The 22244-nt window shown below is 35.6% G+C and overlaps 1 protein-coding gene and 1 long non-coding RNA gene across 8 annotated transcripts in view; one reads left to right on the top strand and one right to left on the bottom strand.

Annotated features, from left to right (window-relative positions):
• Window positions 1-22244, bottom strand: part of LOC129754424 (rap guanine nucleotide exchange factor 4) — a 489369-nt gene that overhangs the window by 67628 nt on the left and 399497 nt on the right. The gene's annotated exons all lie outside the window — the stretch shown is intronic.
• Window positions 1633-4304, top strand: LOC129754427 (uncharacterized). 2 transcript variants are annotated; one of them, XR_008739025.1, is made up of 6 exons: window positions 1633-1888; window positions 2057-2527; window positions 2602-3020; window positions 3094-3258; window positions 4076-4166; window positions 4226-4304. It is a non-coding gene; the product is annotated as an uncharacterized LOC129754427 (long non-coding RNA). The 2 variants fall into 2 exon arrangements; XR_008739026.1 differs by having other exon boundaries at window positions 2602-3024.

The raw sequence follows: 22244 nt of genomic DNA, 5'->3' as shown, positions 1-22244 counted from the left end.
GACAACTTATAAATCAATCGAAACCAAATTTGGCATGAGAGGGTATTCGAGCTCAAGATATGTTTTTTTCCGATAGTTTAGCATCACTACCACAAATCAGTGGAACGATATAGAGGGAAAAGAGGGCATTGATAAAATTTGTTTAATATTTCTAAAACTTATCGAGAAAATAGAATTAAATTATCATGGGAGCAAATTTGTGTACAAGCAATGTTTCTTCGATGGTTTGAGAACCCCTTCTCTTGCCAGAGGGGAGATATACAGTAGGAAGAGGGACACCAATTTTTTGAATAACTCGAGAACTTATCGAGAATGGGGCCATATATGACGTGGGATCGTATTTGTATACAAGAAGTGTTTTTCTGATGTTATGAGACCCACCTTCTTTCAATTAGGGATATAGGAATGGGGGTAATTCGTATGATAATTCGAGAACGAATAGGTATAATAAATCTACCATGATGTTATTTTGTTACTGAAAATTCTCACATGATAGTTTGACAAAGTTTCATATTTATAAAAAAAATATTTTGGCATAAGTTATAAACTTTTTAAGCAAAGAAATTCAGAGTCATAAAAAGGATTAAAACACGGATTTTAAAAAAATAATTAAGATTTCAAAATAAAAAATTTGCAAATTCATTTTGAAAAAAAAATTTAATGATATTGAAATTGAACTTAAAATTTTGTGCAAATAAATAACAAGTTAAATAACTAGGTACCACAAGTTTCAAAAATTTTTGAAGGTGTAGCAAAGCACACCGGGTCAGCTAGTATCTATATATATATAAAAAGCAATTATCTGTATGTTTGTTTGTTTGTCCTCTATAGACTCAGCCGCCTTAAGAGCTAGAGATCTGAAATTTGGCATGGATGCTCATTAGGACCAGGTTTGATGAAAAATGTTTTTAGATTTTTGGACGACCCCTTCTGAAGGGGGTCATCCATACAAGACAAATATTGTTTTCACGATATTGACGTTATTTACCGTCGGATTGTGATGAAAATTTGCACATGAGTGTTTTGAGAGACGAGCAACCGATTACAGTTATCAAATTTAGGGTCAGGGGTCGGCCAAAGGGGTCGTCCATATTCACTGATTAATGTTTTTGCGATATTGACGTTATTATACATCGGATTGTGATGAAAATTTGCACATGAGTGTTTTGAGAGACGAGCAATCCATTACAGTTATCAAATTTAGGGTTAGGGGTCGGCAAAAGGGGTCGTCCATATCCACTGATTAATTTTTTTGCGATATTGGCTTTATTTTACATTGGATTGTGATGAAAATTTGCACATGAGTGTTTTAAGAGACGAGCAATAGATTACAGTTATCAAATTTAGGGTCAGGGGTCGGCAAAAGGGGTCGTCCATATCCACTGATTAATGTTTTTGCGATATTGGCGTTTTTATAGATCGTATTGTGATGAAAATTAGCACACAGTAAACGAAAATTACCGAGTTCGGTAATTTATTTTACCGAACCAGTTCTGTAATTTGGAAAAAATCGGTAATTTATGATTTTGACGTCTATTTTCTACAGAACTTCGTTGATCGATTCTTGATTTACCGAGGCTCGTCTAGATCTATGTAAACAAATCGGTTGTCATCAACTGTTCGGTAAAAAACGCCGAACAAACTGTAAAATAATTCTGCCGCCATGTGCCGCTGTCAAACCAAGCGTCAAAACTGTCTCTTTCTGGTACCTTTAATGTAAAGGCATCTCGCTTGCGCCTCCTTTCTCGCTCATACATCCGTGTTCAATCGTCTCTCGTGTGCTCCATTTATAACCACACAATCGTCGCCATTTTCGTGTTCGCGTGTGAAATTGTGTGGCTTGCAAGTTTTGTTTTGGTGTAAATAAATGAATTTAGCTGGTAACGTGGTAAGTAAAAAATATGTTAAAAATAGTTAATCGGTATAATCACCCACACCAAAATTATCAAAAGTCGTCGCACTAGCGGTAAAAGCATTCATCCAGCTGTTGCAAAAATGCACAGCAGCTGAATTCCGCCAGCATCAACTAAAATTCTTGTGCATATCTGCTTTTTAGGGCGAAACGTATACCGCCGATACAGGAATTATCCGAAGTGGCAGTCGGTTTGTTGTTGTTTTGTTCCGGCGCTGTTCTTGGTTTAAAATTGGAGTTAGTTGCTGTTCGTAAAGCGTCTCGTATACTAAAAACAGGCCTGTGAATCCACCTGAAAAGCAATCTTACATGAGCCGTTCACCGCCAAAGCTGCCCGGAATAGTATCCGCCCTATAAGAAATCTACGTGACACAGGTCCACCGATTTACCTATCCGTTAGATAATTTCTATACGTCGAGAGGCGAGAGATTTTTCCGATTCTAGTTCAATGCTGTCGCGACCCTGCAGAAAACCAGCGTGCCCTGATAAGAACAGATTTAGGAAGCAGCAGCAGAATAATACAGAAGTATGGTTTCTAACAAAGTCGGAGATGGAAACGTTATCTGTGTTACTGGTGGATACGAAGAGAACAAAACATCTACAATCGGTGATCATGTGAGGAATTTGTTTATAAAGTTCATAATTAAAAAGCGGTATAGACAACTGACAATAAATTTCTTTTATTTCAGGTATACGTTCATGCAATTTTTGACTTACATCAGACGAAAATCTATTTTGAATCGAGTGAGAAGTCAAACATCTCCCTGGGGATAGGCGGCTTCCGATAATAGACAACGGAGGCAACGAATGTAAATAATTCCTCAACCAATGCAATCAAGGCTACAAGTGTGACCGTGAGTTTATTCGTCACAGACAGAATCCGCCGAAAAATAGTCAGGGACAACACCTATGACAGAGTGCTAAGAATATTCCTCTTATCCGGAGCCACCCGACGGATTTAAACACCTGCTTGTGAGGAAGGAACCATCGTTCAAAAAAAGGTCAACAGAAAAAAATTATCTGGTCGTTTCTGGTCCTAAAGAACAGGGCTTGTTTATCCATTTTGACATTTGGTTAATTATTTACTAGAGCTGAAGATGTAAATGTTGTTAGTAGGTTCCATCGTATGAAATTGTAAATTTCATAACAAAGTAAGTTTCCCTAATTTATTTATTTTTTAGATCCCAGCTACGTGGTAGAATTTTTCTAGCGAGCGATGACTGACTGACCACTGGACTCCGTGCTCATCCGTCGCATTGATGTTGTATAGGCAATAAATCAAGCAAAGCTGATCATCGACGGAAATCTCATCGACATGTGTTCCCTGTATCTTCCAATACTGTGAGGTAAGTGTGCGGCAGCCGGTTTTGGTTCAACTAATTGTCCTCCCTTTTGGCGGACTTAAGGGTTTTGCGCAGTGTAAATATTACAATAACTTGGTCAAAAATTATAACATGCTACCATGCACTTTGTTAAGACTTTTAAATTAGAACCTATTAATTATAGTGAACATAAAAATAACACTACGTTAAGTCGGTTCATAAATTTCAAATGCTTGTACTTCAATCAATCTCAACTAGCCAAATTTTGATTATTTTAAAAAGTTAGTCCATGCAGGTGTCAAAAGATTGAAGAAATGCAGATACGTTATGCAGAACGTTATCACAAACCAGTCATTAATGAAATAAGAAGCCTTTGTTGCAGGGAAGAATGACACTGCTTGTTAAATTCCCAATATAAACAGAAAAGCATTCTTTTCGAAATAATGACGTACGGCCTTTGATTAAGATTAGCCTTCTTCATTTTTATCTAGATTCTTGAGATGGGCTTGAGTCTAGTCTTACGAAAAATATTGAAGGCTTGCCTTTCCAACAGATATGAATGTGAACAAATACGTACCTACACTTTGTTGCTGAATTTTTTTCCTAAGAGCAGGAAACGCAAAATAAAGAATTAATTTTCTTCAGTGTAAACCTTATTACACCATTTAAATTATCTCATATTGAATATATGTAGGGTTACGTAAAAAAATACGATAAATAATTTTGTTTGGGTGGACCATGTCGGATGTAATAGAAACACAACTTATTTTATTAACGGTCAAACCAAAAAGAGAATTTTTATTTCAAATTTAAAACTTCATTTTATTCATTCTCTAAACAGCATCAAGTTGATGGGATATCACCGAATCCTGTTGGTCTGAGTTTGCTTGAATTGGAGTAGAATTGCGAGTCGATAATGTTAGGCGGTAGAAGTAAGTTATTTTCTTTGCGGATCCAATTGCTAACTTTAATTGGTGATTGATATTTTTAGAACCCGATGTAGTAAACTTGACACAAAGGAATCGTTGGCCAACCAACAAGCGAGAGCACCTGGAGTCGGTATCGAAGCTGATACCCAGCAAACCATTAAGCACTGTTCTAAGCCGCTTAAAAGCCATACAATAGCATTTCAGTGCCATATTGGCTGTATATTGTATTTACAAATGCCATCAAGCCCTGTGACCTTCAATTGGCACTTTAGCCCAACATAAGCCTAGTGAATTATATTAAAGCCTGTAACCGGCTTGGTAGGATGACATTTGAAAAAACAAACAGTGGGTTATATTAAAAACAACAACAATCGTATCAATCTCCGGTCCAGCTGCTCATCTACTCACGAATTTTTATCGGAAATAAAAAATAAAAATAGCAGGTCAAGCAGTTCAGGAATCTTACGACCAAGCTGCTCAACCTTCGATCAGCCGATGGCGCCGATGGATCCCACGAAGCAGATAAAAATCCGTGCGAACCGTGAAGCAACCTCGCAGTTCAAAATTGTTTGCGTTATATCAAGTGGAAGGATTTTTTTAACAAAACTATGCCGCTGGAAACCTAGATTGTGGCTGACCCTTCTCCAAAGCGTGCTACCGATTGACCCTGGAGAAACTAAGAAGACGAACTGATGGATTTTCAAGTCGATTTTTTCTCCTCAATATGTAACTTTTTTTTTTGCTGCTGATTGTGTTTTGTGAAATATTGAGAGAATCGGGGGGAAAATATTTAAATATATTTAGCAAACAACAGACTTATAGAAATACATTATTTATTTACAAATAATTTTGTAAGTTTTCTTTCTTCTTTTGTTAACATCGAGCTAAAACATGTTTATAAATCAATTTCAATAAAATAAGCAGAAATCATATCAGAAGGATATTTAAACAATTTTTTTATTTAAGTATGCCAAATTTACCACGATTGGTTCATCGCTGAAATGGTTGAAGGGACAGGGGCGGCGATGAATGTTAAGCTCCGCTGTGTCGAGAGTTCGATTCCAGTTTATGCAATCAAATTCCGATAGACAAAAAAAAATCAATAGCTGGGAAAAGAAGGAGCGAGGAAGATGGAGAGACAAATAGCTTCGAGAAAAAAGACAAAAACATACACTTCTGATTTTTTTGTTTTTTTTTTCTACCAGTGGGTTGTACCCACTGGAAAAATATTTTGACAAGCAGTATATCGGCCGAAATACACGCCAAAAGTGGCCTTTGGGCAGCCCTATAGTTGAATATAGAGCTTTCAGGCTTTGTAAGCAGGCTCTATATTCGACTATAAGGCTGACCAAGGGCCATTTTTTACGGCCTAACGGTTACTTGGGTAGTTATTGTTATATAACAATGTACATAATATGAGTCCCGGAAGTAAGTGTAGGTGTAGGGCTCCCGAACGTGTAACTTAAAGAGTGTCATTACTAAAACCTGAACGAAGATACATACTTTTCCTGGCGCATGGCCGTGACGAACGATATTGTTATTGAAACGCTGTTCTCTGTACACATAAACACACACACACACACACACACATACACACACACACACACACACACACACACACACACACACACACACACACACAAAGGCCCTTATTCTGCGCCTCGAGTGACGTGACGATAGTAGAGTCACCCAAGTCACTCTATTCCAGCAGTCGGTTTAGGTGAGGAACGTCACTTCGGATGAACTTTGTGAGTTCTTACCCTATTCTCGTAATCACCGTGGGTGAGAATCGTCGCATTCGGGTGACGATTTTAGGTGACAATTGTCGGTACCTTTTCAGGTGGTGACGAGATTAAAATGGAATGAAAAATTACAGAAGGCGGAGTTGTTAGTTGTTAAAATTCAATCAAAATATTTTACCTAGCATGTTTTTAGCTTAAATTATTAATAAATTTGTAAACACAACGATGATTTCTTTTTACGAGAAGGGTTGGAGTTTGAAGGAGTTGGTTTTATTTAAGGGATTTTTGCTACCAAATCTTCCTTGTCATGCAATCTTAACTGTTGCCACTGAGGGCAGGAGGAGATGTACACGGTGCGAGTTTTCAGGTCCATCCGGGCCCGGATTAATTACAAAAAAGTAGGAAAATTGAGATTAAAATTTTGAAAAATCTTTAGGGAAAAATAAATTTATTAGTTTTCATGATTTTGTATACAATTGATAAACTTTGAATAATTCGAAATTGTGAACACTTTCGAAAAGTCGATACCCCGCTTTTTAATCTTTTTATTTAGTAGCCGTAACTTTTTAACACGTATCTCAAAACTTTTTTGAATTTGGTGTAAAATAAAACAAAAATTTAGAAGAAACTGTAAATAGCTTCTCGAACACAAACGCCGATAGCAGATTTTGAATCGGCTCCAGGAACCGGACCGGCTTCAGCGACAGAAACGGATCCAGCAGGAATGTGTTCGGATCGGCGAGGGCCATCACGATACACTTCATGGCATCCTCCCGGGCGTAGCTGGTATTTTCGTCCGTGTACGTTCAGAGCAGCTCACTGTTTGTATCCTGGAGGACGTCGTGCAACAGACGGTACAGCTTGTAAATTAGCCTTTAGTTGATCGACTCCGCGGAAGACTTCCTTTACCTGGTCGCATTGCTTCGTCCCGTTCCAGAGGATTGGAAACGATAATCGACACCACCGACTCTAGGACCGCGTCGATTTATTCCATCAGCCCTTGTCCTCGCTGATTTTCGCCCCAAGCTGGCCGCAACACCTAAACCTAAAATAGGTAGACAGAAGTTAGAAATGGTGAGATTAAAAGAAGCAACTTATTTGTAATAGCAGCTAAGGTTGTCGCAGATACTCGGAAGCCTTTTTGCGCACCGCGGTTTGTGAGACAGCAGTCGCCCCTGGCATGTTGTTCGAGTTTTTGTTGCTCCAGTTTGATGCTGTGTCTGAAATCCGGGCTGGGCTGAAATTTCCTCTTTTGTAGCCAAATTCGTCCTTTTTTTTCCAATTGACCAGCTTGCTAACACCGTACAATCCGATAATTGTCCAGGACCTGGCACAATTTTCACTCGTTTATTTTAAATTCAATTTTCAAAAACCGAATCGTAAACACCGGCACAACACAATCAGAACAAATTTCTCCATTTTTCTAGATGGGTTCATCCAGTCACTCAGCTCGGAATGAGTATCTGTCACTTGCTGTCACCTCACTTAAACCGACTGTCGGAATAAGGTGACAAGAGTGGGGTGACTCGCCAACTGTCACGTCACTCGCGGCGCAGAATAAGGGCCAAATTTGATGTAAATTTGGCTATGGTTTCTAGAACTTGTCTTAAGTTACGTTTCAGAAGCTCGAAGTCTCAATGTTTGATTTAAGAAAATTTAATCTTTGGTTAATGTTGCAGCGTTCGCTACTATGTAAATGTAAATAGTATTGATTCCTTCAAAGCCGGAGGAGCTAGTAAAACTATGTCCGACAAAAGGAAAAAATACTCCAAAATCCATATTCGGGGAATAACCTCGTTTAAATATATGCTTAAATTCCAAAATGAGATCACTGCCTAGCTGGATGGAAATATATTTACTTCAAGAATGATCTAAAACTATTTATGTTTTCGTGAAATTATGTCGTCGTCGTCGTTTTTGACTCTTCCAAGGTTTTTATCATCCTCATGTTTGTACTATTATCTGGCATTTCTCCCGACAGGAAAGACGGGATCCTGAATGACAAAAAAAACTATGAGGTTAACTAAATTTAAAATTTTCGGTAATGTTTACCGAACCCTGGAAAACGTTCAGTAATTTCAGCTAAGGATGGGCATCGCATAACATGAAATGACTCGAGTCTCCAGAAGTTCAAGCGAGAAAATTTCACTTCTGAAGAACATACCTTAGGACCTTAGAGACTATGTCAAATTCATGTTTTCGCATAAAGCGGAGATGTCTTCTGAAACGAAATTATCGACTTGTATTATTTCTTGTCAGACGCCATGAAGCTCGACGTGAAATGACACGAGTCAAAAATTTCAAGAAGACACTTTCGTTTTAGGCGAAAACATCGATTTGACGGAGCCTGGTTTATATATGTTCTTCAGAATTGAAATTTCTCAATTGAAGTGTTTTCTGAAGACTCGGATCATCTCGCGTAATGTGCTGTGCATTATAAGCTGAAATTACCGAAAGTTTTAAGGGTTTCGGTAAAAATTACCGAAAATTTAACAGTTTTCGGTAAATATTACCGGTATTTCGGTAATAATTACAGAAATTTCGGTGAAAATTACCGTTTTTTTTGGTAAAAGTTCCCGATATTTCTGTAATAGTTACCGAAATACCGGTAATATTTATCGGCATTTTGAGAAGATTTACCGGCATTTCGGTAATTGTTACAGGTGTTTCGGTAAATTCTACCGGTCGGTCGGTGAAAAATACCGGACTTTTACAGCTTTTCGGTAAAAAAATAACGGTATTTCGGTAATAGTTTTAGATAATTCGGTAATAATTACAGGTAATTCGGTAATATTTTCAGGTTTTCGGTAATTTATTAAGGAATTTCTGTAAATCTTACCGGTTGTTCGGTACATGCTACCGAGCTTTTATAGTTTTCCGGTTAAACATTACCGGCCTTTCGGTAATAATTACAGGCATTTCGGTTGTACAACACCGTTGTTCGGTAATATAACGAGCTGTCACGTTGACAACTGTCAATAATTTGACAGATGATCTTAGATATAATCAGCCGAGTTTCGATAATTTTTTACCGAAAAAGATCTGTAATATTTGACAGCTGTCACTTCTCCGCGATGAAAAAATTACCGAACAGTTTAACGATTTCCACATGTTAGGATTTCGGTAAAAAAATTACCGAACTCGGTAATTTTCGTTTACTGTGCACATGAGTGTTTTGAGGGACGAGCAATCGATTTCAAGTTTCGAATTGCGGATCAGAAGTCGGCTGAAGGAGTCGTCCATACCCAACTTTAATGTTTTTGCGATTTTGACGTTATTCTACATTGGATTGAGATGAAAATTTCCGCATAGGAGTTTTGAGGGACGCTTATTTGCTTTCAGGTTTCAAATCTTGACTCAGGGGTCGCAAAAGGGGTTATTATCTGTTCACTGTTTTGACGATATTCTCTTGATTGAGCAAAGAATTGAAATGAAAATTGACACATGGGAGTTTAACAGAAATGATAACTGATTTCAGGAGTCAAGTTTTGAATCGTGGTAAAAAAAGGCCGTCCATGTTAGTTGCTCACTGTTTTCGCGATATTGTCGTGATCATGCATCGGATTGAGATGAAAATGTTCAGATGAGGGTTATAAACTATGAGCAATTGACTCCAGGTAGCATGTTCCGTGTCAAGGATCGGCGAAAGGGGTGTCTATATTCACTGTTCACTGTTTCCAAGTTCCTGACGATATTTTACACATAATTTGAAAAAAAATTGCACAAGGGAGTTGAGAGGAACGTAAAATTGGTTTTAATTATCGAATTTCGGGCCACGGGACAGAAAAAGAGGGTTTCATTGAAAGTTCAGTGTTTTGTGCAATAATTTTGTTCGAGGCAGTTTTTTTTTTTTTTTTTTTTAAATTCTAAATTAAGTTTTATTAGACATATTACTTTACAAAAGTATTTATGTGCCGGGGGGCTTATTTAATTTCATCTTTACACTATTAGGAAGAGGGGGTTGGAAAGGATTAGGATTAGGAGGGGGGGTTGAAAGAGGAGAGTTTGGTTTGCCGTATTGCTTCACGGCAGAGGAAGATGATTTGTTGGTCTCGTTGAGGGGATCATCGCTTTCGGTAGGCACACCATGTGCTTGGCGAGGGCAAGGCGATCGCTTGCGAGGAGGGCTTTCGACAGTTAGTGCTTTCGGTCCAGGTTCTACTGTTTGGTGAACACGTTTCATTTGTTGCTGTTCGGTTTGATTCTGCTGCGGGTGATTTGAGTTCTTTTGTGCTATTCCAGATCGAGTAATAGATGCGTAGCTGGTCGAGTTAGAGTTGGTGCAAATTGTGCGACGGGCTTCTGCAATGGTTACATTTTTTTCTTCGCTCATCCTCAAAACTGCTTCTTCTTCTTTCCATTTCCTACAGCTTTTCTCTGTGGGTGAGTGATCCGATGATTGGCATGTTTGGCAGTATTTAATACCAGGGCATCCAGTTGAGTCATGCTTTGTGCTACAACATATGCTGTATGCTTTTTCGAATGTGCAACGTTTTTTGGTGTGATTGTAACGGTAACAAAGTTTACAAAGCAGTGGTTGTGGTATGTAAACCCGAGTGCGCACTCGAAGCAATCCGAACTGCACAAATTCCGGTATGATTGTCGAATTCATCGTTTGCACCAAAGTTGGTGTACCAACAATACCATCTGGTGTTTTTTTCGTAATGCGGCGAACGTGTGTTATTTTTTGGTTCGACAATTCGGAAAGTAGCTCTTCATCTGTCATACCATTAACCTCGTCACATCGCACAACAAATTTTCTGCTATTTAATGTAGGATGTCTTCCAAATTCGATGGGAGTACCATCTTCTAACTTTTTTAGTAGCAGTAAATGCCTACCTTGGTCTTTATTCCTGATCTTCAAGACGTACCATTTCTTGTTGCGGTCGTAGAATGCTCCTTCAATTTTTCCCACTTGTTTTTCGATAGATCTTCCAATCAGAAATGGATTATTTGGTAGATTGTGTCCATCTGCAGCACGCAAAAATATGTAGTACAGCTTCCCATGCATGTTGGTTGGGTCCAGCCATTCCGGAAGAGTACGTTCCGGCTTATCACCGGGTGACGGACTCATTGTGTAAAACACCACTGAACTTTAATAAGCATTTGAAAATAAATTTTAGCCTTTATTTTCAGCAAGCACCGAGATCGAAGAATCGACTGGTCTTGCTGGAGGCTGAGAAAGAACTGTTCGAGGCAGTTAATTGATACCAATTTAAGTGTAAAGGTTAAGAAAAAGAGTCGTGCACATAAACAAATAGGACATGTTTCTGCCATAATGTCTAGATTTTGCAACCGATCGAAAAGAAAACACTCTCACATAAATTTTAATAAAAATCCAATCAACCGATTAATTTGAATTTCAAGTAATAGTAATAATAGCGACTTTATACACTGTTGAATTTTTTCCCCAAAATTGTTGAAAGAATGTTTCGAATTCATTTTCTAAACTCATTTTGACGTACCAATGATTTAAAGCGAAACGAAGTTCGTACGGGATCAGCTAGTAATCAATAAAAATAGAAGAATTGATAAAACCGTTAAATTAATTCCATTTTCGTCGACTGGGCGGAATTCAACGGCATTACGCCGCCTCGAGCTTCTAGGTCTGCCTCTTCTTCGCTGCCCATCTGGATTCCAATCAAGCGCCTATCTGACAATCTCGTTTCCATTTCTTCACAACATGTGCCCAATCCATCTCCACTCACGTTCCCGAACGTTTTTCCGGGGAAATGAAATAGAGATAGAATTCTTAGCATGGTATAGTAATGATAAAAATTACACAACTGCTTCACAATTTGCAAAAATTCGCACATTTTCTCTCTCTGAGCACTCTCTTAGGTTTCTCTCATTTTAACTCAAATTTACACATTTTCCCGCACAATTGGCCACACATTACCACAATTTTAATCATTGCACAATTTGTGTGATCATTGAATTGACGTAACTTCTCTCTTTATCTCAGTCCTCGTGTAGTTTCACGCTTGAGATCGGATTTAAGCGCGGATAATATTCCGCAGGCAGCGTCGTCATCGCATATTTGCACCAAGTTTTGCATTCGTACAACCTTTCGGATTTGACGTTTCAGTTGAAGATTCGGATTTTTGATCGTAGAGAGATCTGTCGTGAGGGCCAATTGCTTCTTGGTACCACCATCGTTATCTGGCTACCAAGATACTGGAAGCACTCCACTTTCTCAACATGGTACCCAGCTACCTCGAAATTGGAACGTGTTGATTTCCATCGATTTGGTCTTTCCGACATTGACTTTGAGACCTGCTGCCTTGGAGCTTTCGATGAGGTCGTCGAGTTTGCTCTGCATGTCTTGTTGTATTTGGGCGAGTAAAACAATATCGTCTGCCAAATCAAGGTCGTTCAGTTGCTCCATTGTCGAAGTATTCCACGGCAATTCTCGGTTTGGTCTACAGTCAATCGAGCCAGCTATCTATTACAATGAGAAATAGTAGCGGTGATAAGATACATCTTTGTCTAACTCCAGCAGTTCCCGGGATTGGATTAGACAAGACACCGTCGTGCAGGACCTTGCACAAAAATGCCTCGTACTGTGCTTCGATGAGGTGGACTAGTTTCTCTGGGACTCCTCGTCGCCTTAGAGTCGCCCAGGTGTGTTCATGGTTCAGTCGGTGAAATGCCCGTTGATTTGTTCAGTATTATTCGTTGCGTTGTGATGTGGTCCACACATGATCGTCCGGATCGGAATCCAGCTTGCTGCCCTCGGAGTGTCGCGTCAATCATCTCCGGGATCCTATTTAGGATCACTTTGCAGAGTACTTTGAGAGTTGTACAGAACAAAGTTATGCTGAAAATGTATATACCAGTTGATGAAAACCTTGGCTGGCAGCAATTGAAGACGCTGGCTCCGGATCGCCTGCAGTGGAGATCTTTGACAGTCGGTGCCGAACCCTTTGGTGTAGGCAGGTTAAAATAGGTAAAATTAGTAGCCGTTAAATTAACTTTAAAATTACGTGGATTTTTGTCGTTTTTTTGCCATTCATATAAAGAAAAAAAAAGTTACTTCGAAAGCAAAGGATTGGAGAAGCTGCAGAGAATCTTATCGAATCAGATTTGAACTTTATTTTTTTGAGTAGTAGTTCTCTCCGAAAGGATCGAAAACTGTTTCAAAATGGTTTCCAACTACAAACGAACCAGGAAAAAGATTTAATCCTTTGAGGATTATATCCCGTATATTTTTCTAATCTTCGAAAATCACCACAGCTCCAGATTGATGACGGTACATAATCCCCATAAAGTGAGTGAACGTACATGTATCAAATAACTTCCTTCGGTGCGTACACTACACAAACACATACATATATCCTTCAACATCGACGAACAAATACACATTTTTCCAATCTCGATGATACTCCAGCTTGTCTCTAGAGGAACGTGATTAAAATCTTGCCACCTGTTGTAGGAGGTAAGTATTAGGTCGTCAGGTAACCTGTTGGATGCTGTCGAGGGGTTTCTTCTTTGCAAGTCTGTCTCCTCTCTAGTCTATACCTTCAACGTTATATGGCAGCATCAGCAGCCGCACTTTTCTTGGATGGCATCAAAGAAGTGATATGAACACGAAAGACAAGGTAATCTCCATCCGGCAAAAACCGTCCGAATCGATGAGTAAGAGAGTTTTCCCGGGCCCTGGGTAGGTCTTTGTGGACCAACTCTTCTGGTGGGACGCAGCTTAGATGATTGAAAAAGTGACACAACATTCAATTTTATCGACCACCAAAAATAATTTGATATTCGACGGGAAGTTATGTGGTTTAATATTGGCAAACGATGTGTTGAGATTTTTTTTTTGCAATCACAGATTATCTCTTTGATTTTCCAATCTCCGGCGCAGATAGGTCACTCTTTCGATGTGTAATCCAATAAACTTAGCGCGAACTCGAAGGCAATAGCACTTATCAGCGATTTGATCCTTATCGATGAGAACATAATCCGTTTTAGATCGTCACTTTGAACGACCACTAGTGGAAGTGGATGTGAATGTTGAAGGAGGCGTCGCGACGCCCGGAAGCTGGAAGCCGAGGAGGAATTCCTGTCGTTTGAGAGAGTTGTAGGTTGGAAGGTGCTGGGTGGAAGCGATAAAAAATTGTTGGAAAGTTTTGTCCTCGTCGTCGTCGTCATCGTCCTTCGTTGTCGTTCTGCGTCTCAGCATAGATAAGCTCAGCTGGGGGAAAACGGCCTGAGCAAATTGAAGGCTTATGTGAAGATGGGCGCTTTTATGGCTATGAATATGCTGCTGAAAGTAAACTAGCCTTCGGAGGGATGTTAAATCGATCTTCCGGTATTAAAGCGCCCAGTTGGATGGATCCGGTTATCATCGATGTTTAGCTTTCTGTTATTGGATGTGTGTGTTTACTTACATATCTTGAAATGGAATGCATACGTTCAAATATTTGCATTCCATTTCAGGAATCATCCATTGGGATCTTATGGAATGTTGAAAATCAAATTTACTTCTAATGGAAGATGTGTTCTGGTTTCTATTTTAGATGGTTGTCACAAGAAGACCAAGAAGTGAGAAACATTTAAGATATAATCTAAACAAAATAACTTTGTTAGTTGATATTCAATTAAACTACATGAAAAGAATACAAGTGATGATTTCAAAACTTGAAGGAATTTGATTGTTAACAGAATTTATATAACGAATCCTATGAATTGCATAGAGGAAGATTGTATTACAGAATTATACACCCACAAATCAGGCTTTACTCCAGTAATGCACTTTCTAGGAGTTGGAATTATCGGTATAAGATTCTATGCCAGACTGGCATTAATGAGCTTTCTAATAACTTGCATTGTCTTCCCAGCGCAATCGCATTAAATATGTCTGAAACAAATTAAACAAAACATTTCTCATTTTATTTTTGTCATTTTTTTTTCATTTTTGTCATTTTTGTCATTTTTGTCATTTTCGTAATTTTTGTCATTTTTGTCATTTTTGAAATTTTTGTCATTTTTATCATTTTATGTCATTTTTGTCAGTTTTGTCGTTTTTGAAATTTTTGTCAATTTTGTCCGTTTTGTCATTTTCGTCAGTTTTGTCATTTTAACCATTTAAGTCATTTTTGTCATTTTTGACATTTTTGTCATTTTGTCAATTTCTCATTTTGTCATTTTTGTCATTTTTGTCGTTTTCGCACTTTTTTTTGCCATTTGTCAGTTTTAACATTTTTATCATTTTTGTCTATTTTGTCATTTTCTGTCAATTATGTCATTTTTGTAATTTTTGTCTTTTTTGTCATTTTTTTTCATTTTTGTCATTTTTGTCATTTTTAATTTTTTTTAAATTTTTGTCATTATTGTCATTTTTGTCACTTTTGTCATTTTTGTCATTTTCGTCATTTGTGTCATTTGTGTCATTTTTGTCATTTTTGTCATTTTTGTCTTTTTAGACATTTTTGTCATATTTATCATTTTTGTCATTTTTGCCATTTTTGTCATTTTTGGCATTTTTGTCGGTTTTGTAATTTTTGTAATTTTTGTCATTTTGGTGTCTTTTTGTCCCTTTTGTCATTTTTCAAATTTTTTGGTCATTTTGGTCATTTTGGTCATTTTTGTCATTTTTGTCGTTTTTGTCATTTTCGTCTTTTTTTTCATTTTTGTCAATTTCGTCATTTTTGTCATTTGTATAATTTTTATATTTTTTGCAATTTTTGTAATTTTTGCCGTTTTTGTCATTTGTTCAATTTTATGTCATTTTTATTTATTTTGTCATTTTTGTCATTTTTGTCATTTTTGTCTTTTTTGTCATGTTTGTCATTTTTGTCATTTTTGTCATTTTTGTCATTTTTGTCATTTTTGTCATTTTTATCTTTTTTGTCATTTTTGTCATTTTTGTCATTTTTGTCATTTTTGTCATTTTTGTCATTTTTGTCATTTTTGTCATTTTTATCATTTTTGTCATTTTTGCCATTTTTGTCATTTTTTGTCATTTTCGTCATTTTTGTCATTTTTGTCATTTTTGTCATTTTTGTCATTTTTGTCATTTTTGTCATTTTTGTCATTTTTGTCATTTTTGTCATTTTTGTCATTTTTGTCATTTTTGTCATTTTTGTCATTTTTGTCATTTTTGTCATTTTTGTCATTTTTGTCATTTTTGTCATTTTTGTCATTTTTGTCATTTTTGTCATTTTTGTCATTTTTGTCATTTTTGTCATTTTTATCATTTTTGTCATTTTTGTTATTTTTGTCATTTTTGTCATTTTTATCATTTTTGTCAGTTTTGTCATTGTTGTCAATTTTGTCATTTTTATCATTTCTGTCATTTTTGTCATTTTTGGCATTTTTATCATTTTTGCCTTTTTTTGTCATTTTTGTCATTTTTGTCATTTTTGTCATTTTTGTCATTTTTGTCATTTTTGTCATTTTTGTCATTTTTGTCATTTTTGTCATTTTTGTCATTTTTGTGATTTTTGTGATTTTTGTCATTTTTGTCATTTTTGTCATTTTTGTCATTTTTGTCATTTTTGTCATTTTTGTCATTTTTGTCATTTTTGTCATTTTTGTCATTTTTGTCATTTTTGTCATTTTTGTCATTTTTGTCATTTTTGTCATTTTTGTCATTTTTGTCATTTTTGTCATTTTTGTCATTTTTGTCATTTTTGTCATTTTTGTCATTTTTGTCATTTTTGTCATTTTTGTCATTTTTGTCATTTTTGTCATTTTTGTCATTTTTGTCATTTTTGTCATTTTTGTCATTTTTGTCATTTTTGTCATTTTTGTCATTTTTGTCATTTTTGTCATTTTTGTCATTTTTGTCATTTTTGTCATTTTTGTCATTTTTGTCATTTTTGTCATTTTTGTCATTTTTGTCATTTTTGTCATTTTTGTCATTTTTGTCATTTTTGTCATTTTTGTCATTTTTGTCATTTTTGTCATTTTTGTCATTTTTGTCATTTTTGTCATTTTTGTCATTTTTGTCATTTTTGTCATTTTTGTCATTTTTGTCATTTTTGTCATTTTTGTCATTTTTGTCATTTTCTTCATTTTTGTCATTTTTGTCATTTTTGTCATTTTTGTCATTTTTGTCATTTTTGTCATTTTTGTCATTTTTGTCATTTTTGTCATTTTTGTCATTTTTGTCATTTTTGTCATTTTAGTTTTTTTTTGTCATTTTTGTCATTTTTGTCATTTTTGTCATTTTTGTCATTTTTGTCATTTTTGTCATTTTTGTCATTTTTGTCATTTTTGTCATTTTTGTCATTTTTGTCATTTTTGTCATTTTTGTCATTTTTGTCATTTTTGTCATTTTTGTCATTTTTGTCATTTTTGTCATTTTTGTCATTTTTGTCATTTTTGTCATTTTTGTCATTTTTGTCATTTTTGTCATTTTTGTCATTTTTTTCATTTTTGTTATTTTTGTTATTTTTGTCATTTTTGCCATTTTTGTCATTGTTGTTATTTTTGTCCTCCGAGTCACGAATAGCGATGGCCAACAGAACCCGCAGCTTGAAGCGCCAACAGTAAGTCGCATAAATGGCGTCAACTCGGAAGCGCCCTCGCTGGCTGAAATAGAAGCGGCAATCAAAAACATGAAATCCAACAAAGCACCTGGGATCGATTGCATCCCTGCTGAAATGCTGAAAGCCGACCCTGCCCTGTCAGCACAAATGTTGCACCGTCTTTTCGCTGACATCTGGGATACTGCAACATTCCCGGCCGACTGGATGCAGGGTATCCTCGTAAAGGTCCCGAAGAAAGGAGACCTGACAGAGTGCGGTAACTGGCGAGGCATAACGTTGATCTGTACAACCCTCAAAGTACTCTGCAAAGTGATTCTGAACAGGATCCAGGAGAAAATAGACGCTACACTCCGACGGCAACAAGCTGGATTCCGATCCGGACGATCATGTGTGGACCACATCACAACGCTACGAATCATACTGGAACAAATCAACGAATTCCAGGACTCTCTTCTGCTGGTGTTCGTTGATTTCGAAAAAGCATTCGACCGACTTAATCATGAAAACATCTGGGCGGCTCTAAGGCGACGAGGGGTCCCAGAGAAACTAGTCCATCTCATCGAAGCACAATACGAGGCATTTTCGTGCAAGGTCTTGCACGATGGTGTCTTGTCCGAACCAATCCCGGTAACTGCTGGAGTGAGACAAGGATGTATCTTATCACCGCTACTTTTCCTCATCGTAATGGATGAGATTCTGACTGGATCGATCGACTGTGCACCGAACCGAGGATTGCCGTGGAATCCTTTAACAATGGAGCAACTGAACGACCTTGACCTGGCTGACGATATTGTTTTGCTCGCCCAAACACAACCGGACATGCAGAGCAAACTCGACGACCTCACCGAAAGTTCCAAGGCAGCAGGTCTCAAAGTCAATGTCGGAAAGACCAAGTCGATGGAGATCAACACAGGAAATCCCTCCAGTTTCATGGTAGCTGGGCAACAGGTTGAGAAAGTGGAGTGCTTCCAGTATCTTGGTAGCCAGATAACGCCTGATGGTGGTACCAGGAAAGACATCGAAACCCGGATCAGAAAAGCCCGATTTGCGTTTGCGAGTCTCCGAAACATCTGGCGGTCACGCCAGATCTCTCTACGAACAAAAATCCGAATCTTCAACTCAAACGTCAAATCCGTATTGCTGTACGGGTGCGAAACTTGGTGCACATATGCGGTGACGACGCGAAAACTGCAAGTATTTGTAAACCGCTGCCTGCGGAACATCATCCGCGCTTGGTGGCCTGGCAACTGGATCTCGAATGAGGAACTACATCGCCGGTGTCATCAAAGGGCGCTAGAAATCGAGATTCGGGAACGTAAGTGGAGATGGATTGGGCACACGCTGCGAAGAGATGAAAACGAGATTTGCAGAGAGGCGCTAGATTGGAATCCAGAAGGTCATCGAAGAAGAGGCAGGCCCAGAAACTCGTGGCGGCGAAGCCTAGCCGCTGAAATCCGAACTGTCGACGAAAATCTTGACTGGGACCAGGTGAAGACGCTGGCTCCGGATCGTCAACAGTGGAGGTCTTTTACCACGGCCCTATGCACCGGAGGATCGGCGCGGGATCATTAAGTAAGTAAGTAAGTTATTTTTGTCATTATGGTCATTTTTGTTATTTTTAATTTTATGTCATTTTCAATTTTTTTTTAAAATTTTTGTTATTTTTGTCTTTTTTGTCATTTTTGTCATTTTTGTCATGTTTTGTTTTTTTTTGTCATTTTTGTCATTTTTGTCCATTCTGTGATTTTTGTCATTTTTTGTAATTTTTGTCATTTTTGTTATTTTCATCATTTTTGCATATCGGTAATTTTTGTCATTTTTGTATTTTTTGTAAGTTTTGTCATTTTTGTCATTTTTGTCATTTTTGTCATTTTTGTCATTTTTGTCATTTTTGTCATTTTTGTCATTTTTGTCAGTTTTTGTTATTTTTATCATTTTTGTCGTTTTTGTGATTTTTGTCATTTTTGTGATTTTTGTCATTTTTGTCATTTCGGTCATTTTTGTCAATTTGGTCATTTTTGTAACTTTTGTCAGTTTAGTTATTTTTTCCGTTCTTGTTATTTTTTTCATTTTTTTCATTTTTGTCATTTTTGTCTTTTTTGTAATATTTGTCATTTTTATAATTTTTGTCATTTTTTGTTTTTTTGCCTTTTTTGAAATTTTTGTCATTTTTGTTATTTTTGTCATTTTGGTCATTTTAAAATTTTTGAAATTTGTCATTTTTATTGATTTAAATAATTTTTGTCATTTTTCCTTTTTTTTTTGCAACTTTTTGTCATTTTTGTTATTTTTGCCAAATTTGTAATTTTTGTTATTTTTTACCATTTTTGTCTTTTTTGTCACTTTTGTAATTTTTTTTATCGTTGTCGTTTTTTTGAATTTGGTTGCTTTCGTCAGTTTTGTCAATTTTGTCATTTTTGTTATTTTTGTCATTTTTGTCATTTTTGTCAATTTGGTCATTTTTTTCATTTTTGTTATTCTTGGAATTTTTGTATTTTTTGTCATTTTCGTCACTATTGTCAATTTTGTGTTTATGCTCATTTTTGTCACTTTGGTCATTTTTGTCACTTTGGTCATTTTTGTCACTTTGGTCATTTTTGTCATTTTTTTTCATTTCTTTAATTTTTGTCATTTTTGTCATTTTTGTTATTTTTGTAATTTTTGTAATTTTTGTCATTTTGTTATTCTTGTAATTTTAGTCATTTTTGGCATTTTTGTATTTTTTGTCATTTTTGTCATTTTTGTCATTTTCATCAGTTTTGTCTTTTTTATCATTTTTGTTATTTATGTCATTTTTGGCATTTTTATAATTTTTGCCATATTTGTCATGTTTTTTCATTTTTATTATTTTTGTCATTTTTTTCATTTTTGCCATTTTTGATATATTTGTCACTTTTGTCATTTTTTTTTTCATTTTCGTAATTTTTTTTAATTTTGTAAATTTTGCCATTTTTGTTATTTTTGCCCTTTTTTTTTTGTCATTTTTGTTATTTTTGTTATTTTTGTTATGTTTGCCTTTTCTTTTTGTTTCTTTTTTGTCATTTTGGCCTTTAATGCCATTTTAAAATATTTGTCATTTTTTTATTTGGTAAATTTTGGTAATTTTTGTCGTTTTTTATTTTTTTTTAAATTTTTGTAATTTTTTCTTTTTTTTTCATTTTTTTTGTTTTTGTCATTTTTGTCATTTTTGAATCTTTTTAATATCTGTATTTTTTTTCGTTTTTGTTTTTGCCATTTATGTCAGTTTTGTCCTTTTTGTCATTTTTTGTATTTTTGTCAATTTGGCATTTTTGTTTATTTTTTTCATTTTTTAAATCTTTGTAATTTGTTTTATCATTACCAAGTTTATGATTTTTGTTATATTTGCAATATGTACCTTGTTTAGAATTTGAAATTCTCATCTGCATCCTGAGTTAAAATCGAGATATTTAAAATCGCAATGCAATTTTTGTTCCCTTACCAAACGTGAATAATTTCAAATGCGGATCGGCATTAACAAGCATTCTAATAACTGAATTTATTTTTGTGATTTTTGTTTTTTTTGTCATTTCTGTTGTTCTGTCATTTTTGTAATTTTTGTTACTTTTGTAATCTTTGTAATTATTGTAAATTTTGTAATTTTTGTCATGTGTGTAAATTTTGTAATTTTTGTCATGTGTGTAAATTTTGGAATAATTACCAATTTTGTAATTTTGTGTTATTTTTGTCATTTTTGTAATTTTTGGCATTTTTGTCATTTTGTCATTTTGTCATTTTTGTCATTTTGTCATTTTTGTCATTTTGTCATTTTTGTCATTTTGTCATTTTTGTCATTTTGTCATTTTTGTCATTTTGTCATTTTTGTAATTTTTGTCATTTTTGTCATTTTTGTCGTTTTTGTCATTTTTGGCATATTTTCAATTTTGTCATTTTTGTAATTTTTGTGATTTTTGTAATTTTTGTCATGTTTTTTTTAATTTTTTCATTTTTATAATTTCTGTAATTTTTGTCATGACAATTTTTTTTTCATTTGTGCCATTTTTGCCATTTTCGATATTTTTTTTGACTCTTGTCACTTTAGTCAATTTTGTAATTTTTGTCATTTTTTAAATATTTGTCATTTTTGTCGTTTTTGTTTTTTTTTAAATTTCTGTTTTTTTTTTTCGTTTTTGTCTTTTCTCGTCATTGTAATTTTTTGTCATTTTTGCCATTTTTGTCATTTTGGTCCTTTTTGATTTTATTTTAATTTCAGTAATTTTTTTTCGTTTCTGTAATTTTTGTCGTTTTGCCATTTTTGTCCTTTTTGCCCGTTTTGTCATTTTTGTCATTTTAGTCATTTTTACATTTTTGTAATTTTTATAGTTTTTGTTATTTGTATTTTTTTTATTATATTTATTTTTGTAATTTTTGTAATATATAGTTTAGAATTTGAAATTTTCATCTGCATCCTGAGTCAAAATCGAGATATTCAAAATCACAATGCAATATTTTGTTCCCTTACCAAACGTGAATGATTTCAAATGCATGAAGATACTTTCGAGTAAATTAAGTCAAATCGATAAAAAAACAACTGCCCAGACGTTCATTTCGAATTGTGGTTGGCCTGGATTGAATAAAGTTTCACTACCGAGATTATAATAACCACATCACATCGCAGCACAATTTCCGTCGAACGACTACTTCCATTTATTGGCAGCGCCATGTCATACCTCCCGAAATGAAATTGCATTTCATTCTTCGGGAAAAACCTCAAATTGCTCCTGACAAGCATGTGTATATGTGTCTGTGTATTATGGATGAGAAAATCGATTCCAATTTCCCGTAAATCCGCGCCCGCGTTTTTCGGGGACAGGGCCAAGTAAGTT

Source organism: Uranotaenia lowii, chromosome 3 (assembly GCF_029784155.1).
Source record: "Uranotaenia lowii strain MFRU-FL chromosome 3, ASM2978415v1, whole genome shotgun sequence".
Lineage (NCBI taxonomy): Eukaryota > Metazoa > Arthropoda > Insecta > Diptera > Culicidae > Uranotaenia > Uranotaenia lowii.
Note: the sequence above shows the minus strand (reverse complement) of the source record. Positions and strands in the feature narration are given on the sequence as shown.